This window comes from Mus musculus, chromosome 9 (assembly GCF_000001635.26).
Source record: "Mus musculus strain C57BL/6J chromosome 9, GRCm38.p6 C57BL/6J".
Lineage (NCBI taxonomy): Eukaryota > Metazoa > Chordata > Mammalia > Rodentia > Muridae > Mus > Mus musculus.
This window is the reverse complement of record NC_000075.6, coordinates 41,700,545-41,716,467: the sequence shown is the minus strand read 5'-3', so window position 1 is coordinate 41,716,467 and position 15,923 is coordinate 41,700,545. Positions and strand designations below refer to the sequence as shown.

General features: G+C 43.3%; 1 long non-coding RNA gene across 5 annotated transcripts in view; it reads left to right on the top strand.

The window, feature by feature from the left end:
- Gm35835 overlaps positions 1–15,923 on the top strand; it is an 81,949-nt gene that overhangs the window by 20,982 nt on the left and 45,044 nt on the right. The window contains exon 3 of one of the 5 annotated variants that reach the window (XR_870647.3): positions 15,588–15,902. The exons of the other annotated variants lie outside the window; for them this stretch is intronic. This is a non-coding gene — a long non-coding RNA (predicted gene, 35835). The remainder of the gene's footprint in view (positions 1–15,587; positions 15,903–15,923) is intronic. 5 annotated transcript variants of the gene reach the window in all.

Genomic DNA, 15,923 nt, shown 5'->3' with positions numbered 1-15,923 from the left:
TGCTATTCTTCAGTTTCTGAGACAGGGTCTCAAACTCATTGTGTAGCCAAGGCTAACCTTGAATTCTTGGTGAACTTACCTCTATCTCCTGATATAGGAGTATAGTGGAAGAATTCTGAGGCTTGTCTACTATGTTTATCATGTTAAAAATTTCCTGGAAAATAAAAGCACTTTGGGGAGAAAGGGCATATTTAGCTTATAAGGCCAAGTTAAAATCTATTATAACTTGAAGTGCACAGTCACATCTACAGTCAAGATCAGAGAGAAAGAATGAATGTATGGCTACTGCTCACCTCATGATCCCTACTTTTGTTCAATCCCAGACCCAAAACCAGGAATAGTACTACCTACAGTGAGGTTGAATCTTCCCACATCAATTAACATAATCAGCACAATCTTCCACAGATGTGCCCACAGGTCAACTTGATCTCCGCAATCCCAGAAGGTTCTAGATTGTGTCAAGTTGACAATTAAAACTAACCATTATAGGTTGGCTGTCTCTTCTGATCATGTTTAATTGGTTGTAGATGGAGTCTCACAGTTGCAAATAAAGAAGATTGGGAAATGTAGTTCAGGGCCAGAAACAGGACAATGCAGTCTGCAAACCCAACAGTCTTTTAGACAGCTTGAGATCAGATCTCACTTTTCTTACTGTGAGTAGATACCAGGCTGTTCAGAATCTATCATGTCATTTTCATCTCAAAACTTCCCTAGCACAACCACTGAGAGGTCCCTGTCTCTACAACTGGATTCTTGACTGTGTCCGTTTTAAGGAGTCTTCAGTATTTTCTTAGCTTCTCTTTCTCTCACGAGGTGGCCTGTAATGACCATAGGCCTGTTTGTAATGACTCACTTTTGATGATGTAAGCAGAGAGGGAATGATGGGGTGTTTTTTGCAAATATAAATTGTAAAAAGACTATTGATCCATGTGGGGAGAATTCTTTTCCTTTCCTTTTTTTGATTCACTTGCTTTGAAAGGAGCCAGCTGTGATGTCATGAGCCACCCTAGGGAGTTGACAGACAGTTGCTATGGTGTGAAGACATCTAGGAAGCCAACAAGGAAGTTCTGTGAAGCTTTCTAGCCAGTGTGTGGCTGAGCTTGGAAGTGGACTGCCTCCCAAGTGAGTTTGTAGATAACTGCAAGCCCAGCCAACAACTTGACTTTAATCCTCAAACACACCCCAATCCTGAGTCAAGTAAACTGCTCCTGGATTTCAGAACCACAGGATCTGTGAAATGCTAAAGCATTTCCGGTTCTAGTCCTCTGGATTGGTAATAATTTATTGCAGAGAAATAGATTAGTGAGGTAAAGTATTTTCTTTTATGTTCTAACTCCTTTGCTGTCATGGGAATCTTTGGACTTTCCACTATGAGCATTTAGAGATTAGCAAATTGTCCTATAGCATTTCTCAGCATGCCCCTCAGAGCTGGCATTCAGTGTTGGCTATGGGCTCAGCAACTGTGTGCTCAGTTCCTGGAAGCATGTGTAAGTACAGCAGCCAGATGCACATAGAACCTGTTTCTCTTCCTTCTGCATAGACTCATCCTTAGAGAAGAGAGGTGCTGGCTTTTGCCACTGGGTAGGTGTGTCCTCTGGGATGTCACTGCATTCTTACAGAACAGCATGCTTTTCTACTTTTTGCACCTATGTCCCCCTTGACACCATAAAGCCTACTTCATTCATCCTATTCAAGTAAATGACAGAGACAATAAATCCATCCTGGTTTCAGACTCTGTAGACGGAAGAAAGCTGACAGTTTTCCTCTTGTATCCTATGTGCAAGCAATTTCTATCAGTTATCACATTTAGAGCATGTGCCATTATGCAAGGGTCATATTCATTGTGTCTATTTTATTTTATTTATTTTAAAAGATGGTGCATTGACTTGAATGATAAATGTCCCACATAGGCATGGGTATTTAAACACTTGATCTCCAGTTTGTGGCACTACTTGAGGATGCTTAAGTAGTGCAGCCTAGCTGGAGGAAGTACGTCACTGGGGGTGGACTTTGAGATTAAAAGCCTCATTCTACTTCCCGTTAGTTTTCTTGCCTTGTGTTTGAAATAAAAGATGTGATCTCTAAGCTTCCTGTTCCTTCTGCCATGCCTGTTACTTGATGACACGGCTCCCACCGTAATGGACTCAGCCTTCTGGCGCAGGAAGCAAAGATAAACTCTACCATAAGTCACTTTTCATCTTATCACAGCAATAGAAAAGTAACTAGAATAGATGGGGAAAGGAGGAGAACTGGAGCTGGGTAGAGTTTTATGGCAGATTGGTGACTCCAAACTCCAAGTTCTATAGAATATAAACTCTCCCAGACTGATGAGCCTTGAGGCTCCTTTATTCCTTGGCAAGAGGGGTCTTATATACTTTAGAAGAGACATAATCTGTTAATTACAACCAAATGGGAGTGTCTGTGGGGCAGAACATAGCCTTCCGCAAACCCATTAGTAGCACACTTGTTTATTTTGGGGTGTTTTTTTGTTTTGTTTTGTTTTTGTGTGCATGTGTTTATTTTATTTTGTCTTTCAGTGCTTGTACAGTCATTTTTTTTCCTAAATAGCTGTTTTTAAGTCTCTGAGTGTTTTTCTCAGGGAAGAGATTTCAAGGTAGATTCCTGTTAGCTTACAGTAGTACATTGATTTCTTGGCCTTATTTTGTGACTGGAGAGTCATCCCTTCTTCAAGTCACATAGCCCTGGGTTGTACTCTTCCTCCTAAAGGCTGCATGATGGGCTGATAAGGAGATTCAAATGGGGTCATCTATGGAATCATATACTTCATTCCATTCCTTAAACTCGGGCATGGCCTTTCCAAATGCTACTGAAGCCTTTAGCTTAACCCAGTGTGGCTGGGTGCACACTCTCTTTTTGCCCTGCCATTAGTAGAGACACATATAAGTCCACGTCAGCAGGAAAGTATTCCGTGGAGCGGTTTGTCAAGAGCTTTACCTCACAGGCTCAGGGATGGATTCACTGGATCCTCATTCTGAGACGCAAGGCTGAACTTTTGTCAAACACCTCCTACTTGGGGTCACGTTCGTGCAACCTAATTCTAACCTTTCCCAGCAGGCTTTGCATTTTAGATTTTGTATTTTAATCTTCTATTTCATCTTATGCATATGCATGTTTTGCCTTCATGTGTGTCTCTGCACGACACATGTGTGATGACCATAGAGGCCAGAGAAAAGCATTAGAGCTCTAGGAACTAGAGTTATGGATGGCTGTTAGCTGCCATGTGGGTGCTGGGACTTGAACCTGGGTCCTCTTGAAGACCAGCCCATCCTATTAAATAGTAAGCTCTCTTGCCCACCCAGCTCACCAGTTTTAATACTTGATTTCTTGCAGAACAGACAGAATAATTTTAAATAACCAATACATATTTAATGAAGCACAATAGAACTAAGTATATTAGTATTGATTTTTGAAGGAAACAGTTATTGATTTAGATCTCCAGCTCCCCAAACAATATTGCCTATCAACTGCAGAGAGTTTCCTTGTTCTAGGTAAAATTAAGTTCCAAAATTCTCAGCTCAGAGTAAGATTCCCAAAGTGCTCTCTTGAAGGAACATTCTGACGATGTCAGAATGGAAGGCAAATCCAAAGAAAGGATGAGGTGAAGATAGAGCTCATCTTTGGATGGGGCTAGCAGATAAGGCAAGCCGTCATCAGAGTCTACAACAGTGAGCAGCAATTGCCATGCACGGAGGTGGACACCAGGCCTCCTCCTGTTTAAGTAGCATTTTCTAGCCTTAAGGCTAAACCACAGATTATATCTGCAAGGTCTCTCTCTGTCTGTGTCTGGGCTGTTCCTGTTAGTCTATCTGTGTGTGAGTGTGTGTGTGTGTGTGTGTGTGTGCGCGCGCGTGCTTGCGTGCACACACCTGTAGGCATTGTAATTCAATGGACAGCATTCAATAAAAGACTGCAAAGAGGAACTGTGGCATGACTGATGGCCATAGATGACTACAGGGGTCAGGTAGATGACAATGTATTTTTGTTTTGTTTGTTTTTCAGCTCCCTTTTCTTTTGTGATGATGATGAGTTGACCTAAAAACATATTCCTAATTCATAATTGAGAAACATGCACATGGCCAAACACTCTGGGTGGCAGGGAGGTGATGAGCTCCATGGAAATGACCTCAGTGTACACTGTCACTCATGCTAGCTCTAACTTGTCCTTGTTCCGAGGCACGCATGTCAGGCTCAGACATTCTCCTCTACGAAGTTTGCCTGTGGAGAGTGTCTGAAAGGTGTATGGCTTGGCTGATTGTCCCCAGGTGCTATCCTTTTGGATCTGGGGTGGAGACCATGCTCTACAGGGCATCCATCAACAGTGACAGGTTGATGTGTCTATGGAGCAGGACTCATCCTAGCTGGAACAGGACTCTTAGGAAGCCTGTGTTCCGGCCTTCTGTGATGCTCCTCAGACTGTCTTGGATGTGTGCTTTCTTCTCCCTTTATATGTGCCTTTCCAGTATCATAGTTGGAGACTTCCTCTTTCTACCTGCTCTTCCTTCCCTTGACCATTTCCTAGGATTTCCTAAACTACTCTCTTGATGTGGCTCTGCCTTGGCATCTGCTTCTTCAGGGGGCAGGGTATGCTGGTACGGCTCCTTTCTCAAGAGCCTGTTCTCTGGGTATTTTCTGCTGTTAGTCAACCCTCCATCATTAGAACAAATACCCAAATAATCGACTTATATAAAAAAATAAATAAAGGTTCATGTGGCCTCAGTTCATGATCAATTAATAGCATGAGGATGCAGCAGCACCCATTGCTTACGGTATGACCAGTGTCCTAGTTTCATTTATGTTCCTGAGATAAAATACTCTGACAAAAAAAAAAAGCGACTTAAAGGAGAAAAGATTTACTTGGCTTTCAAATCCAGGTTGTAATCTACAAGGCAGAAGCTTAAGGCAGCTGCTAGTCACATCACATCTTACTTTTGCTCAACTTGATTTCTCCATTCTTATGTAGTCCAGGAATAACCCCCACCCCCCTGCCCCAGCCCAGGGAATGGCACTGCCCCACAGTGGTCTGGGTCTTTCCATATCAGTTAGTTTCAAAGCTAACAATTAAATCTAATCATCATGGTCAAAGAAAAGGGAAAACAATAAGGAGTCTGATGTCTGGGCTCTTATAAAGGAACCCAAGAGAACTTAAGGGAAGAAGGGTTAATTTTTTGGCTCATGGAGGCTGTTACAGTAGGGAAAGTATCACAGCAGTCAGGATCCCAGCCATAGAAGTAGGAATGTGGTCAGGTCTGGGCAGATGGGTAAACAGAGAGAGGGGACTGCCAACATTCATGTTCTCCTCCCTCCTTATACTTAGGCCAGACTAAGGTAGGGTGATTCCTGTTTTCAACACTAGTCTTATCCACTCAGTCCACATTCTCTACAAAAGCCTGTACAAACGTCGTCAAAGTGTGCCTCATTAATGCCCTAGCTGCTTCTTAGTCTTAGACAACCAAAGTTAACCATGGCTCTTAAAGCCAGCCCTCTGCCCGGTAGTTTCCTCAACTCCAACTCCAGGGTGTCAGATCTCTACAGCATTTGGCTCAATAAGCTAGCTACAGCAGGGAGAGGGGTGTGAATACTTAAAGAAGGTGTTTTAGCAAGCCTTTGTTGCAAGGACCGTGACATAGCTGTCCCTTGTGAGACTAGGCCGGGGCCTAGCAAACACAGAAGTGGATGCTCACAGTCAACTATTGGATGGATCACAGGGCCCCCAATGGAGGAGCTAGAGAAAGTATCCAAGGAGCTAAAGAGATCTGCAACCCTATCGGTGGAACAACATTATGAACTAACCAGTACCCCAGAGCTCTTGACTCTAGCTGCATATGTATCAAAAGATGGCCTAGTCGGCCATCAATGGAAAGAGAGGCCCATTGGTCAGGCAAACTTTATATGCCCCAGTACAGGGGAACGCCAGGGCCAAAAAATGGGAATGGGGGGAGGGGAGTGGGGGGGGAGGGTGTGGGGGACTTTTGGGATAGCATTGGAAATGTAATTGAGGAAAATACGTAATAAAAATTTAAAAAATTAAAAAAAAGAAGCTCTGGTGCTTTCCTTTACAGATGCTAGAACACCTGTGTATGAATACATGGCTCCTGGGTCATATCCTCGTGGACAGCTCTGTTCCAGAAAGTTTTGAACTGTTTTTTTTTCTCTTTTCATATATATCTGTTTATTTGTATATTTAGTGTGTGTGTGTTCACATTTACACGCCACAGCATGTATCAGGCCAGAAGACAATTTTCAGGATTCTGTTCTCTCCTTCTACCATTTGGGTCCTGGAGATTGACTTTAGGTGGTCAAGCTTGGTGTAAGATTTGTTTACCCATTGAGCAATCTGGCCAGCCTGGAAGTGAATTCCATACATTGAGTATCATTCCAGTTACATGCATGGAATATCATGTTAGCTCACCTGATGGTAGCCGAGTGTCAAAACAACAGTAGACAAGAACAGTTCTCTGAAAGAAAATATGTGAACATTCATGCTGAACCCTATACGTAGAATGTGACAAATGTTTTAAAGGTTAAGAAATGCAAAGTTAGCTTCCGGTCCATTTTGGCTGGACTGCCCTATAAGTTACTTAAAATGCTTTGACCTTCAGAACTTTTCATGTTGTTGAAGAAGACTTTGTGTCCTCTTTGTAAGAGAAGGACCCTCACTTATTAACCCCTTGCCTTGTATCAAGCATCACACAGACCTTGAGTGCTACCTGGGTGCTGCTTTATTTTGTTTTACCTTCAGCATCATGGGCAGACTTTTGAGCTCCATTTATAGATGAGAAAAATGGATTTCAATTAAAAACGTGTCCAAGACCTAGCAAATAGAATACAGAAAAGATGTGAACCTTGAGGTTGTTTGTTTGTTAGAATAATTATGTTTGCCCCTGAGATGGTTTGAATAGGTTTGGTCCCCATAGACTCATGTGTTTGAATGCTTGGTCCATGGGGAGTGGCACTATTAGGAGGTGTGGCCGTGTTAGAAGAAGTGTGTCCTGTCGCTGTTGGGTTGTGCTTAGAGGTCTCTATGCTCAAGCTCCATCCAGTGTGGAATTTCAGAGCCTCTTCCTGGTTGCCTGAGGAATAGTCTCCATCCCTGTGGGATGGAGGGTTCAGGGTTGGGGGCACTGTGCACCAGGAGGGCCCTGTAACAGGTAGGGGCTGAGCAGATGCTGAGAGAATCTGGTAGCCAGGTCCTTTCAGATATGTTAAATAGGCACCTAAGCCCTTTGTCCCAAGTATGAAACCTAACAATAGCCTAGGAAACCAGGTTGTTTGGGGTCAGTGTGTGAATGTGTGGGTGATAGAAAGCTAAGCATGCAAAGGTGGAACATTAAAAAAAACGAACAAACCACATCTCTTATGGAAAATGAAATGAGACTCGGACTTTTACAGAAACTAAAAGGGAGACACCTGAGCTGAGGAAGTGGTGTGTGTGTGTGTGTGTGTCCAAGTCCATGTGTGTAGGGGAGAGAGCACAAAAGAGTTAGAAACCTTAGTACTGCAAGGTCTGATAAACAGTGAAAAGGGCTCAATTGCCCCAGATGGAGAAGAGGGCAGAGTCTTTAGAGAACCAGAGGGTTGAGGGTATGAAGACCTCTGCAGCCTGCGAATAGGAATCCCCATGCTGGCAGAATATCTCATGTTTAGTCATTTCTGGCTGAACTAAGTGCAGACTTTGAGCAAAGCGCTGCTTTTCAGTCTCTGATTCAGATCCATTCTTATGAAAGAGAAGGAATTACAAAACTGTTAAGACGATTGTTCAAAATATCAAGGCAGCAGTTTTTGTTCATCAATTCAGATTTAAAATTTAATTTCATGGTACGATGGGTCCACATACAGTTAAATCTATTAAGGTCGCCCATTCTAAGTTCATCAGCTCACTCTGGGCATTGATGACTGTAAAACTCTTTAAGAGATAGGAATCACGGTTTCCTCTTTCTCAGTGGTCACAGTTTTTGTGTGATTCAAGACTTTCTGATGCTGGCATCCCTACAATGTGGGTTGTCACCCACCCAGTTTCTGGTCACTGCTCCTGGACCCATCATCTTAAGAAAACAAACATAAATTTCTACAAGAGCCTCTCCGAGCTTTGAAGCGAGGCGAGGTGGAAGGGAATACTCGAGTCTTGCTTTGTTTCAGATAGAGGCATATGTGCTGCATTTGAATTATTTACTTAGCTTCTTACTTCTTTTCTTAAAAAATCACCATTTTCCCTTTGTGCCACTCATAACACAATGGCCAGAGCCCACTTAGCTTGTATAATCCTTATTGTTATTGGAATAATGGGTGGTTAATTGGTTAAATTCGTTTTTGTCTTCTGCCCAATGTGAGTCTAGAATTTTCCTGGAGGGCAATGCAGTAATTAGGAGGTTGGATTTTAATTGACCTGAAAATGCATTCACATCTGAAGTTAAATGAATATGGGCACACACATACACAAATGATACCAACCAACGTACATACTATATTACATATCTGTATCCACTCCACATGTGTATGAAGTATCCCCGGTATTTATTGGTCTCTATTGCATGTACATATTTATAATATTTGTATAAGAAAAGTCATCATGCAGAAATTGTCTGCTCATCCCTTCCAAAACACACGTGTTATTCAAGTGTGTAAGATCAGCACTGGCAGAGATGTGAACTGGATTAGCAGCAAGACCTAACAAGAGTAGGAGGAAAGCCAACACCAGGAAAGTTCTACAAACATCCATGAATGTAAACTAGAGAGCTGCTGAGAAACAACCGTCAACCTCTCGTCCTGCCTCCATAGTGCCTGAACCCCCTCTAGGTAGGCCTTTCCTCTTCTCTTCTGCAACAGTGTGTCGGTGTCTGTGTGTATGTCTCTGTGTATGTGTGTATCTGTGTGTATATATCTCTGTATGTCTGTGTGTATGTGACTGTGTCTGTATGTGTATGCATGTCTGTGTCTATATCTGTGTATACGTGTCTCTGTGTGTGTCTGTGTATGTCTATGTGTATGTGTGTGTCTGTGTATATATCTCTGTATGTCTGTGGGTTTGTGACTGTGTGTGTATGTCTGTGTGTCTATGTATGTGTGTCTCAGTGTGAATGTCTGTGTTTGTGACTTTGTGTATCTGTGTATGTATCTGTGTGTATGTGACTATGTGTGTCTGTGTGTATGTGACTATGTGTGTTTGTGTCTCTGTATATCTCTGTGTGTGTATCTGTGTATGTGTGACTGTGTCTGTGCCTGTGTGTGTTTATGTGTGTGACTGTGTGTGCTTGTGTCTGTGTGTGTGCATGTGTCTCTCTCTGTGTGTGCATGTGTATGTGTGTGTTTATGTCTCTATGTGTCTCTATATTTCTCTCTGTGTCTCTCTCTGTCTCTGTGTGCACATGCGCATGTGTGTCTATGTGTACATATGTGTGTACAATGGTAGAGGTCAGAAACTGGTGTCAGATGTCTGTCCTCAATTGCTCTCCATCTCAGATGATTCATGTACAGTGCTGGGAAGTGAAGTTAGGGTCTCATAGCGGTTAGGCAAGCTAGGCAAGCACTCTCCCACCGAGCTGGATCCCCAGCTCCACCGTTTCCTTTGTTGAGACAGAGTCTCTGATTGAGCCTGAAGCTTCTTGGCTCAGCTAGGCCAGCTAGACCACGTTCCAGGCTCTATCTGCCTCTGATGCCCCAGTCTTAGGGTTTATATGTTCTAACCACGGATGCTGGAGTTCCACACTCAGGTCACCATGCTTACACAGCAGGCACTTTACCAACTAAGCCGCCTCCCCAGCACTACCCTACATATTTAAAAAACAAACAAACAAACAAACAACTAATTTATAAAGAAAAAGCTAATTTTGATATTTTTGTTATACATAAAACATTGAGTCCAACTTCCCTAGTCCAGAACAGTTACATCTTTCTTCCCACATTGTAGAAAGGATATGCAGATACATTGAATATAAAGCAAAACTAGAGGGTTAGAAGACTAGAGTTCTAGTAATGATTCTACAATGTCATGTATCCATCTGATAGCTTACCTATTTATTTCGCCAGTCAACAGGGATTAGAATCCTCTTCCCTGGTGAGAAGACAGAAATAAGAACAAATAAATCCTGTTCTCTGCCCAGTGTATTAGAGATTACCCTGCTCACAAAACTTTGTAATGTTAGGAGGTAAATGCTCACACTATGTAAGCATTGCCTGGGGGAATGTAGAGGCAAAGCATGCAGCTGGAGAGGAACCAGAGGGGAGAAACTTTCAGCAGAAGTGGATGATGGCCTCTGGATGAAACTTTGCAGAGCAAAAGAGCAACACTTACAACAGAGCAGAGGCAGGTCATGTTTGGGGAGTTACCAGTGCTTTGGTTCAGAGGGAGAGAGATTAAAACAATAAGGAAGTGTGTGTGTGTGGGGGGGGGGGAGGGCTAGTTATGAGTGTTCAAGATGGTTCAAAAATCAGATTCTAAACTTTCTTTTCCTTATCAATGACAAATAAGACATTAAGTGCTAAAGTCTGTTTGGTGGCAAAGAAAAGAATTAAGTGTCAGAGGCAAGAGTAAGTGACTGGGGAAATGTTGACTTCTTTGGCTGCGAACCTCCGATTTTCTTGAAAGCAATATGTCTTGTCTGGATGGCTGGATGTTGCGGTTTCACTTGGCAAGCTGAAATCTGGTTGAGAGGAAGGAGAGTCACGCTTGGAGGACCTTGAATTGAAGCCAAAAGTGAGAAGACATTTGTCCTGGGTACCTCATCACATTCCCCCAACAGAGCACACAAGTTTTCCCCTTTGAGATGCAGGTCTTTCTACTTGGGAAGGAAACTATGATTTCAAGAGTTTGAACCATCAAGTGACTCATTCAAACCATATTTTGATGAAGTAAGAATGCCTAAATGAAAACCATGTGGCTCCATTTCGCTGAAGATCCGTACAGATTTCAAATTAGGGAACAAGGAGCGAAAGGAAAACCATGTCTTGGACTCAGTCCAAATGTAAACGTTTGAGGAATTGTTTGGCATTTCCATGAATCTGTGCAGAAATCCAGCTATAGAATTCTGTTCTGTTCTGGGAAGTTCTCCCAGAATTGGGATCTTTTGTGTGTTGGGGCTTGTGTGTACATTTTTGTGTGTGTGTGTTCCGGTGGGCTGCATGTATGTAGAAATCAGAAAAATAAAATTCTTCCAGTCTCATCCCTCAAGACATTTTTCACTTTTGTTTTTAAAGACAGAATCTCTCATTGGCCTCAAACTAGCCAGAAGGCTAGGCTGGCTGACCAGTGAGCCCCAAGGACCCTCCGACTCTGCCTCCCCAGAGGAGAAGTTCTAGCACATGACACCATGTTTGGTTTTTGTTTATTTATTTTTTAACAAGGTTTGGGGGGCATTGAAGTCAGGTCCTCATGCTTGCCAGGCAGGCACTCCACCAACCGAGCCATCTCCCCATCTAGAATCAGAATCTTTTGTGAACAGTTGAAGAAAAGTCGTCCAAACAGTGGGGACACTTACTATGCTGAGTACACTATGCCCTTGCATAGTCCATTAAAAAACGTCAGCTCTGGAGATAAACTCCTAATGACCCTCTTTTTATTCCCTATAACAGCACACAACCCATACTACGGGAGTTAGGTCTCATCCCTCACTAGGTTATGGTGATCTCAGGAGTCAGTGGTTTGTACGAACAAAAGATTGACTTCTCTTCTGTATTTTGTTGCATTGGCTGTGGGCAGCCAGAGGCAGGATACAAGGAAGAACACAAGCCCCTACCTGGGCTGCCTCATTCTCCCTCAAAAGGAAAAGAAATCCTTGACAAAAACCACACACTGCTCCCCCCCACTCTTGCCTACAAGTGTTATAACCGACTTCTACCTGTACTTAATTGGTCAAACGAAGTCATGTGTCTAAGTCCGGTGTTAGAGAAGAAAATAATTCCCACAGGGAGTGAGTTGCATCAAGGGGCTGTCCTTCAGGATCGTTTTAGAGAAAGATCCTAGCTTGCGTTTACCACATAGTAGGTGTTGGAATTTGGTAGATATGGAACAGATATCGACTGGCAGGGATAACAAGCACATTTTCTGCTTTTCTTTTTTAAAGTAGGTCTATTGAGATTCATTTTATAGGGATTCTAAAGAGATCAAATATTAATTAGCTTGAGTTAATTATTGCATATTGTATTAGGATCATAATACTACATTGATTCTATAAATACATGCAAGCATAATTTCTCAATAAAAAGAAAGATGGCCATATGAGACAATGGACTTTACCCCTTATGGTTATTCCTGATTTTGTTTTTTGAGATGGTGTCTCAGGCAGGTCACACTGCTCTATACATAGACATGTGTGGCCTTGAACTTCGGATGTTCCTGTCTTCTCCTTCCTGGTGCTGGGATTACAGAGGTAGCCCACCTTACCTGGCTTCCTCCCTTATTATGGCCTGAGACTGTCAAAGTTTTGTATCAGTCATGTTGTGAGCACTTTCCAAGCTGGTCAGAAAAGCTCGTACCTGAGAAAGGATGCCTCAGACTCCTTCCTGGTTTCCAGTCTGCTCCCTGCCATCTACACTCTCAGTGAGGCCCTTCAGCATCGGTGCCTGTTCTCACACTTCATGCTCTCCTGAGGTGACCCTGTTCTGGGATATCCAGTTGCATGGATCTGGGTGACTTATCAAGACTCCGAGCTCCTCTGTTAATAGGACAAGGACAGTCTTTGCCTACAGCCTTTAGATAACTCACTCGAAGACAATAATGCAACTATGTTACTTGAAAATACCTCTTTGGGAGGCACACTTGTTGGAGCAGGCCTGAAATCCCAGCTCACTGGAAGCAGAGCGGGGAGGACTGTTTGAGGGCAGCATGAGCCATAGAGAGAGATGGTGTAACAAACAAAGCTCTGTGGGAGTTTTCTCAAATTTAAGTGGCTAATCAGCCCCGTGAAGATATCTGACCTGTTTCTAGACATTCAAGAATTTTTCGATAAGTGTTTGCAGGTAGGAGATGAAAGGCAACCCATGCCATTTCCTCAGAGTTCTCAGGACAACACTATACTCTCAATCAGTTCTAAAGCAGGGAGCCCAGAGGATCTGCGGTCCGTTTAGCTAGCATACTGCTGCTTCCTCGTTCTGGAGTTTTAAAGCAGTGTTCATTATTAATCAGTCATCTTAGTCATCACTCTGTTAATTCAACACAATGAATAATTTGGAAGCCTTTCTGAGCCTCTGATGTTTCCAGACGCCCTCATTATAATTACACATTTTTGTCTTGGTTCTTTTTTTTTTTTTCTTTCCTTGCTGGATATAGATCACACATATTTGTTTTTATAGTTCTCAAACACAGACGCTGGAGTGGATCCCTTACTAATTAGGCTACTTAAGGTCCTCCCAGTATCCTACGTTTTTGGGAACCATGGCCATTTACCAGCTGTCCCCACCCTCACCGGCCCTGGTGGTCTTAGGAACCTCCTTCCGAGTAGTGGAGAGTGCCCTGTCCTAACTGCTACAGGATGGGTCATGTTATATCCCTTCCTCTCAGAGAGGGAGAGGGAAATTCACCAGGAGAATGTGAATGTGTCTGGACCTCCCAGCTTTGTCTCTGAGTTCACTATCACCCAGCACAACCTGGGGAAGACTAGGCTTCCCCGTGCCTTGATTGTAAATGCAACCACGTGTGGTTTCCTTGCTCTTTTCCTAGCAGTAGCAAAGAGTGACCTAGCGTCTTTCACGTCAGCAGATTATACTACAGGAAGACAGCTGAGAAGAGGGGAGAAGAGAAGGGAAATATCTCTCTTTCTCATGCCTCCCACTCTCCCAATAGGAGACACAGCTTTTGGGATTACTCAATATCCACTGACCCTTCTACCACCATCGAGGTCCCCCACCCCCCATAATCTCCAGGAGACCTAAGGATTCTATTTACATTTGTATTTTGCCAATGGCTGAAACTCAGAACATATATTCCAGCACAAAGGCTTTGTCCTTTGGGTGCCCTGCAGTTACTTCAGACATAACATGTCCATTGCTGATTGTCCTTGAGTCTGCTTTGCTTCCTCTGTGCCCTTTCTAGACAGATGAAAGAATAATGTTTTCCTTGCCACAGCCTCATGTGTTAAAAGTACCTGTTCTCCATGCCCAGAAACCCCCACTACTATTCTTACTGCTTTTTCAGCTGATTGTGAGTGCTTTAATGTAGAGTTTATTATTTGTCTATATGTCCTTCAATGATAGAGGTTGGGACTAGCTAGCAGTAAATGTCTATACAAACATGATCACATAAATGTTGAACGTTATCTTAATGCTTGCTATGTAAAAAATAGCGTGCTGAGTGCTTGTAGACTAGACAAGTTTGGAAGGGCTTGGACATGACTCTAGACCTCATTTTGGGGAATAGTGATTATGAAAAATGTTTATTTCTGGACCTACAATACAAAACATGGAGGTCATGATATGAGCAGGCCTTATCTCAAGCAAGAAATGAGTGTTGGGGTGAGGTCTGGTTGATGGTGCAGAAGACGGAAGCTAGGGAGGAAAGACTTAAGATCCAGGTCCCAGGGCAGCTGCAGAAATCCACACTGGGAAGCAGGAGGAGCGAAGAGAGCTCTGAGAGGCTCTAGAAAGGATGCACAACAGGTATGGCTTATAGCTTAAGTCAGGAGGGAAGTGGATAATTTTCAATTGTTCTGGTGGAAGTACGGAGAGGACGATTCCCCCAGTGTAGATTTCCAATACAGATTGGTCTGAATCCACAGGCTAGCTGGGCTGTCCATAGGGAAACGTGTGATTAAAACCCAGAGGATAGCACTAGATTAGATTTGCTTAATCTGCTCCCACACTGAGCTGGGAATCCCAGAAGCAGAAAGGTGCTGTGACAGTGGGTGGGACTTGAGAGGGGACCCCCCACATTGGACAGTTATAATTTTCCCTAAAAGCTTGCCTTTTGTTCAAAAGTGGCCATATAGTAGAACTGGCCTGGGAACAAGGTGCATGGTGTGTATAGGAATTCTATATCGTTGTCACAAGTTTCTTACAAATCCAAAAATATTCCTAAGTAAAAGGCTTCCTTGAAGGGTCTCCTAAACCAAGCTAGGGATTGTATAGGATCCACATCCTCGCTGGATTGGCTCTATTGGACTTCAAATAAGCATTGCATTCAAAAAGAAATTAAATTGAACAGGCTTCATTCTTATTGGTCATTAGTAACAGAGAACATCAAGCTGGCTAGGTTTGGTGAAGAAGGGAGAGAGTTCTTTACTGACTAGGTGACACATAACCATTCCCAAGTTCTTCTCTAGGGTTACAGTCAGGAAATACTTACTCTGTCTCTTATAAATGCGCCCTAGTGCCAGGCTATGGAGATGGGCATAAACTCTGCAATGAAGAGGATGTGTGTGGGGGAGGGGGAGATGAGACACTGTCAGGCTCTGATGTCGTAGTCAACCCTTTCCTTGCTTCTTCTTCTTCTATCAAACTTGTCAGCCCCTGCCTGTCCTTATATGACCCAGAGAGCCTGTTTCTTGGGGCTGCCAGTTGACAAGTAAGGTTGCCAACAGAAGCCAGTTGCTCTCTTCTGACGTGGGAACTTACAACCTGTCATCTTTTGTTGTCTGCAGAGCCGAGAACACAGCCAAGCCAGCAGGGAGAGTCTGTCGTTGAAGCCTAGATCTCATTGGAATGACGTAATGCATTCACACATACAGAGGAAGAGAAATGAATGCTTACTGCGGCTACCCTGCTCAGCCCCCAAGTAGCCAGGGGGGGAAAAATCACATGGGCAGTGACAGAGAGAGGACCCAAGGAACTGTTTGTTTTCCCCTAGGTCTAAAGCCAAAACAAAGAGATGGATTGGTCACAAATTGGGCTGCACCTGCATCTTTACTAGCATCTTCAACAACCAACCCTGACTCTGATGAGAGCCAAGCTCCTAGGTATACTAGAAGTAGAATATG